The sequence below is a fragment of the Hipposideros armiger genome, unplaced genomic scaffold (assembly GCF_001890085.2).
Source record: "Hipposideros armiger isolate ML-2016 unplaced genomic scaffold, ASM189008v1 scaffold_127, whole genome shotgun sequence".
Lineage (NCBI taxonomy): Eukaryota > Metazoa > Chordata > Mammalia > Chiroptera > Hipposideridae > Hipposideros > Hipposideros armiger.
Window position 1 is genome coordinate 3458302 of NW_017731477.1, and position 7902 is coordinate 3466203.

Sequence of the window (7902 nt, forward strand, 5' to 3'; positions counted from 1 at the left end):
TGGGGAATTGGGGAAGGGGAACAGCAAAGTTGTTGTCCTTCACTCTTAGTTGTGAAGGGTGCAGCTAGCTCAGCTCCAAGTCCAGTTGCCATCGGCCGCCCTTCGGCAGCTCGCAGCCGCTCAGCTCAAGGCACTGTGTTCATTCTTAGTTGCAGGTGGGCGTAGCCACCGTCCCATGTAGGAGTTGAAACAGCAGCCTCATTGTTAAGAGCACACGCTCTATCCCCTGAGCCACCTGGGCGGCAGCTCAGATCAAGGTGCTGAGTTCAGTCTTTAGTTGTGGGCGGGTGTAGCCCACCAGTCAAACAGGTAACCTTGTTGTTAGGAGCATGTACTCTCACCAGCTGAGCCCTCCTGCCACCTGTTGGCAGGTCACTGGTGCAGCGTCACTGGCCCATGTGGGAATCGAACCAGAGACCCTGTTGCTCAGAGCTCGTGCTCTTAACCTGAGCTCTTAAACTGAGCCACTCGGCCGGCGCTAACAGTAATATATTTTAATTTAGTTTTCTAAAAGTAAATATAAGATTCTGTGGTACACAGAATGCTTACTCCCAATCAAAAAGAGTTATTTGGCCACTTGAAACACCCAATATGTATGAAAAAGTATAGCAAATTTTAGGCATCAGGCTCTGTATGTTCTATTCCTACACAAATGATTGAATCATAAGAAAACAGCTTTTATACATGAGGAAACTCTATGAATTTACTAGGAGTATACGCTTAGGGGTAATTTTGCAAATCAAGAATAAAAGAAATTCTCTCAGGCTGGCTGAGTGGCACATTGGTTAGGAGTTGGCTTGGGACGCCAGCTCTAAGCAGCAGGGCCCCGGTTCAGATCCCACATATGAGGGCCAGTGACACTGTACCCTCTACAGCTAAGATGGTGAACAACAGCTTGACCTGGAGCTGGGCTGCCATGAGGCGCAGTGGGGCTAGCCAGCAGCTGGCATGAGATTTCGTGAGCTACTGTGAGCCACCGTGAGCGGCCGTCCAATGGTCAGTGAGCGACTGCCTCTACCAGGAAGAGAACAATGATAATACCAACATGGGCCAGTTAAGCAATGTCCTCCACATATAGATTGAAGAACAAAAGGACAGCAACTTGTCTGTTCCTCTTCCCCAATTCCCCAACACTGTTCTCCTCCTCCAATTCCCCAATTAAAAAATCTTAAAAAAAAAAAAAAAAAGAAATTCTCTCTCCTTTCTGACATGCCAGAGCAGAATGGAGTAGATATTTCCCTAGGAGGCTGTAACATTGGACAGCAGTTGTTCCCTTAGCTCCTTGAGTTCTTCTTGCATATATATAGGACTAAAGAGTTAATACAATTTTCTTGCAAAGTAAGCTTATGGACAGACCTATGTCCTAGTCCTGTTTTTGCTACTAGGTGTTAGAGTGGCCTTGGGTCAGTAACTTACTTTAGTATCCAGCTTAAAAAAGAAAAACAAGTAGTTGAATTAGACCATGTTTTTAGTCCTTTCTTCTAAGGTCTATGACTCCTACATATACGATGCTCCACTTTGCACTTATGCAATCAATCAAGCACTGTCAACTTTCAGGAAAAACCTGTGAACCTAAAAACAATTTTTAAAGCTTATAATTGTGAGTACCAATGGAAATAACAAAAAAGACAAAAGAGATGAAGTTTAATACAGACGGTGATTGGTTGGCAAACTGACTGAAAGAAATACACTCTCCTTGGATGATAGCTCTAAAAGCTAAGCCTGGCTACCCTAAAGTCATAAAATCTGGAAGAAATGGCAAGAAAGCGAGAGAAGACATGGACAAGAAGAAAAAAAGGCAAAAATAGAGAGGAAAGAAATCAATAACCAGCCGATGTCTGTAATAGCAGAGATTATAAGAAGCATCAGAAATGGTGTGTAGGAAGGCCAGCTGAGTGCTCAGCTGGTTAAGAGCTCACTCAAGAGTGCAAGTTCTGAGCAACAGGGTCGCCAGTTCGATTCTCAGCCCGAGCTGAGCTGCCGCTGAGCTGCCAACAGGTGGCAGGATGGCTCAGCTTAAAAAAAAAAAAAAGATAGTTTGGACAAGGCTGAGAGAGAGAGAGAGAGAGAGAGAAATGGTGTATAGGAAAAGGAGAAAGCAAGGAGAAATGGAGTAGAGAGAGCAAAAAGAAAAGAGAGGTACAAACCCTTGAGGAAACATGAACAGCAGTTGGGGGCTGTTCACTAGGGAGAGCTGAGGCTCATTCACCTCACAGATCAGGAAAGAGCTTCCTAATATCACAGCTGGTGCCGTCCTGGCTGTGACAGTTCCCATGCTCTGAGCTTAGATTATGTTCCATCCAGCCTGCTTATCAGATGAGTGTAAAACATCTTTAAAATGTTTTCATCTCAAATGTTTCCAAAAGAGCCTTGTTAATTAAGAAACTGAACTTTGGATCATGGAGAACCTTATTCATCCAAAGTTAACTGAGATCCTACCTAATACATGGAATGGATTTGTGTATGTATGTACATAGATGATACATAAATAGATATAAATAACTTCATACTTGAGGGTCTAGAACAAAGCTCTAGCCATAAATAAATCATACATATTCTGTCCTCTTTCTATTCTCTGCTCCTTGGATTTCTTGGAAATTCATATTTGTGCGGGCTGACAATATACATCCAACAGTGGGCTTAATGAAAACCAAGATGTCCACAAAAATTAAATTCACAGCATGTTTTTCTCTACTTTCTTTTTCTGTGTGTTATTTTCATAGGAATCCGTGTCTTTGGAAGAATTCTGAGCAAAAAGCAGGTCTACTAACTATCTTAGTACCATGCAAATTTCCAGTAATTATTAGTAATAATTTTGGAAAGCAGAAAGATTTTAATAATAAAAATAAAAGCATTCAAAATTGACCTGAACTTTATTAGAAACATGGGAACATAAATTAAGAATGTGCTATGGTGATATTTCCCTATAAATAGTCAAAGGAATATTTATCTGCAGGATATGATGTGGGGTGGCATTTTAAAATACTAACTTACATATCTTTGCATCTTCTGATATCCTTTCCCAGTCCAAACAATTAGGGCAGCCCACCTTCACCTCAGTAGAGGATGGCTGTTGAGGCTGGACACAAGTGAATAAGAGAATTAAATTCTTAGACAACATGTTTTGAAAACTTACTTTGAATTAAGAAAATCTAGATTTCTAAGAACTCCAAGCAAAAGTTAAAACCATAAATAATAGATTTGGAATAATTTTAAATCAGTCCCATTTTAGCTTCTATTATTTGTACGAGGTATCAAAATTTATATTCATCAGCACTGGATTTAATGACATACAACAGAAAACTTAAAATGTGACTTAAAGCTATGTTTTTTATATTCTTTCACATAAAAAATGTTCAGAAGGTAGCTCCTATTTTCTACTCCACTTTCACCCTCAAGCTCAGTTCACAATCCAAGACTGCCATTGGTGTTCCTGCCACCATATCCACATTCCAGGCAGCGGAAGGCGACAGTTCCCTGTGAGTCTACACCTTCAGGTGGGCTTCCTGGAAATCACACATAGCACTTCCATTTACCCAGAATTTAGTCTTGTGGCCATCTCTAGCTTCCAGGAAAACTGCAAAATACAGTTTTTATTCCAGAAAGCAATGTACCCAGGTAAAAATTACTTTAAAAACTACTAAGAAAAAATTGCTAAGAAAGAAGGTTGGAATGGAAATTAGGTAAACACTTTGTGATCTCTATCACCACTAGCTTTCTTTCTTCAGAGAATATAATATTCTGTGGACTGGGAGTTAAAGGGACTCTAGAGGGGATGATTCGAGAGGAAGAGAGAAGTAGTAGAGCCTGGAGGTCTGAAAGGATCAGGTGGACAAAAGCAGAGGTGGTGTTCAGAGACACCCCCCAGAATGAGCTCAGGGACACTTGAGCCAGCCCCAGGGGACACCGTGAGAGCAGTCAGTGCCCTCCCACTGTCCAGGTTCCACGCCATGTCTCTTCAGCACAGGAGCTGGGTCAGTCCTCCTGCCCACTGGTTTCTAGCCAGGGCCTCCCAACAGCACACTGTGCACCAGAAAAAAGGTGCTCCTCTAGGCCCCGTGGCTTGCCACTGAAAAAAATTATGACACTAAACCTCAAATGGGTCCTGTGATGATAGCTTTTGAGTTTTTTAGTGTACGTTCATACATACACGAACCAGTCTTTCCAGAATCCAGAGATGAAATTTCTCTAGCAACACCATTTGTATTCATTTCACATAACTCAATATTTAATGAGCTTTCAATCAGCAAGGTTCTACCCACAAAAACTTCTGATCTAATTGTGGGGACAATAAGTGTACATTTAGAGCTATAACAAAATAGAGTATATACTAAAAAGAAGGAAGGAAGGAGGAGAGGAAAAGGGAAGAACTAACCTCACTTAAGGTCCTACTATGTACCTCACACTGTGCCAGGTACACTCACACATTATTTAATCCAGTAACAAATCTGAGATAAGAAAGTGCTATGATTCTCATTTTACATTTGGGGAAACTGAAGCTTTCTACAGCAATTCAGATTAGAGAACAATTATTGATAACGATCAAACTTTTTGTAGAGAAAAAAGTTCTGGAAACAGTAAAAATGTCAACAGATAGTTGGCAGGAGAATGGATAAGAGGAAAGGACATTTCAGGAAAAAGGACAAACTTGAGTATATGCAGAAAAAAAAAGTAGTATTTATCCAGTTTAGCTAGGGCAAAAAGATATGTAGAGGGTGAGTGGAAGATAAACCAGAAAATAATGGTTTGTGGTCAAATTCATAAGGCATTTCAGACAGGCAGAGTGAAGCGTTTACAACAAATCTAGTAGGAAATCACAGCGATATGATTTTTGGGGGAAGATTTATATAGTTCAGGTCTACCAACCATTGTCCACAATTCTAAAATCCAAGTGTTCTAAAATTCAAAAATATGGGTGTTTTTTTGATAATTTACTTGGAGACAAAAGGCTATCTGATCTGAACTCATTTCGCATTAAAGTTTAAATGAACAATGTGAGACAATTTATGCTCTTTATTTACATGAATATTCATACATTTCACCTCAAAATAACAATGTTTAATTACAGGATGGTACCCCAGTTCTAATTAATGGGATTTGTAATATACAGTGCTTTCTCCATATTATCTTTCTAAAACTCCAAGAATTCAAAAGAAAAATCTGCATTCTAAAACACACTTGACCCCAAGTGTTTACATGACGGATTATTAACTGTAGCCATGTATAGGATGGGACAGAGGTGAGAGGACTAGTTCAGAGACTTCCAATAGTCCTAGCCAGAAAAAATAAGAACCTGACATACAGTGGCAGCCATGAAATTGGAAAAGAGGAGTGTATACAAATCACCGGGAATTAGATTGACAGCTAATTGGATGTATTGGAATGAGGAAGAGGTCAAAAAGAAGTCCAAGGTTAATTCTGACAGCCTTGTGATAGTTTCAATAACAATATCAACAACAACAAACATTGCATTGTTAATGAGTCTGTTTAAGTCACATTGGATATGAGGTTTTGGTAGAACATCTAAGTTGCGGTATCAGGCAGAGAGTAAGAAATGGGTGTTTAGAGTCAGGAAAGAAGTCAGGGCCTGAACTATAAAACTGAGGTTCAACTACATAGAAGGGATAATGAAAGCTATGGAAATTGATGACATTCCCAAGGAATAAAGGGAAAGAATACATACATGAAATTTTGGGAAATCACTAGCACTTTACAAAAGAGCTTTCTTAATTGCATCAACCATCTACTGCTGAGATTAGCAGAAGCTAGTAATCCCTTAATGATGGGAAGAAGGTAGTCAGATACCTCAGAAATGACGAGGTTGGGGTATACCTAAAAAGGAGCACAATTCCAGGATTCCTTCCAAATAACACTTCAGGGTGTCTGCTGCCAACAATGAACTGAGCAAACACAAGTTTAGAGCTCTGGAAAGATGCCCCGAAGCAGATGAGTTCACTTTTTAAAAAAAATCAATATATGTCCTCAAGTCCACATTTTTTATACTCCTAAGCTAGAGCTTTTTGTGCAATTTATTATTGTGGCCAGTTCTGACTCAAGAGGAGTCATTCTGGCCAAAGTAAACTACAGTTTGTCAAGCTGTTAACTTGTTTTGTAAATGGTATCTTTCTTACTGATGCTACTACAGATTCATGGCAGTATTTAACGTTTTGTAGCAGTGAAAACAGGTAGGAAGAGATTGCAATGAATTAAGCAGATATGAACTGAACTTAAAGCCACATTCCTTGCCTCTAAAAGCAAAGATATTTCTTGAGAAGTGTGATGGCTAACTTTATGTGTCATCTTGGCTGGGCCACACTGCCCAGGTATTTATTTGGTCAAACATTATTCTGGATGTTCCTGTGAGGATGTTTGGGGTGAGATTTGCATTTAAATCATTGGACTTTGTGTAAAGCAGATTGTCCTCCACGATGTGGGTAGGCCTCAACCAATCAGTTGAAAATATGAATAGAACAAAAGACGGACCTCCCTCAAGCGACAGAGAATTCTGCCAGCCAACGACCTTCAGAATCTCGCTGCAGCATTGGCTCTTCCCCAGGTCTCTAGCATGACAGCCTTTCAACATTGGCTCTTCTTGAGTCTGCAGGCTGCCAGCCCACTCTGCAAATTTTGAATTTGCCAGCCTCCATAATTAATGGAGCCAATTCCTTAAAAATAAATAAATATACATCCTATTGGCTCTGTTTCTCTGGAGAACCCTGACTAATACAAGAGGGATGGAAGGAATAAAGCAATATAATTTCAGGTGATCTAAAGAAATTGAAGAAGTTAAAACACATGATCCAGAATTTTTGGAAAAAAGAATTGTCAAAAACCAAATGGTGGAAAGCAAGCTGATTGAGGCTTTAGATTAGTTGAAATGACAAATGGATCAAAAATAAGGATTCCATTTCTCAACTTTTTTCACTTCTTGATAATTTTTATACATCATTGGCAGTTTTCCTACCTTTAGACATTTTTGCCTGTTTTTCACAATACCGGGGCAATGCTCCTATTTTTAACCTATTGGGTTGTCGGAAAAGTCATGATTGCATTTTTGCAATGAAAAACATAGGAAAAATACATCATGACTTTTCTGACAACCCAATATTTATTTCAAATTTCTTTTCCTGCCCTGTGCTACAACACTGTACATCCACCTTTCTTACCATGCCAAATGATCTCCATCTTATCCATAACAATCATTAATCTTTACTCAGCTGAATGCTAAGTATGAGACAAGGAACACAATTAAGAATATGTAAGAAATGTTAGAAATATATGATCAAATATTGTTTGATAGGCAATAGTAATTAAGAATCTTATAATATTTTTAGCTTTCTGGGACTGGAATGTCCCTTACAACATGTATGTCTATTGTTCAACTTTTCACCTTCGAGCTCCTCACACATTTTTAGGAACATATGAATATAAGGTAGTGCTTCCCAAACTACAATGTGCATTAAAATCATTTAGGGATCTTGTTAAATTTTAGATTCTAATTCAGTAGGTCTGGGGTAGTGCATGAGATTGTGTCCCTGAACCAACCTTGAGCAGCATAGTTAGATTGTCCATATATATATATATATATATATTGCACTCAGAGATGCCAACATTGCAAAAACTGCCTCAAAGATTGACTAACGCTAGGAGTTGCCTGTTTTGAGTGAGGCCCAGAACAAGAGGCTGCAAATGTAGAGTATAGTACAACCATCCTTCTCCTTGGGACCTTACGACCCAGAAGACCCAACGATGCTCAGTGTAGTTATCACCTGTGATGACTGTATGGAGCCCATCACAAGCATAATAGAAGCTTAAGATTTTAAATCAAAGCCCTTTTCTATAATTATCCTTCTCTTAAAAGTTCCCAGCTTGCTATGGGATCTTAGATAAGATTGAACACTT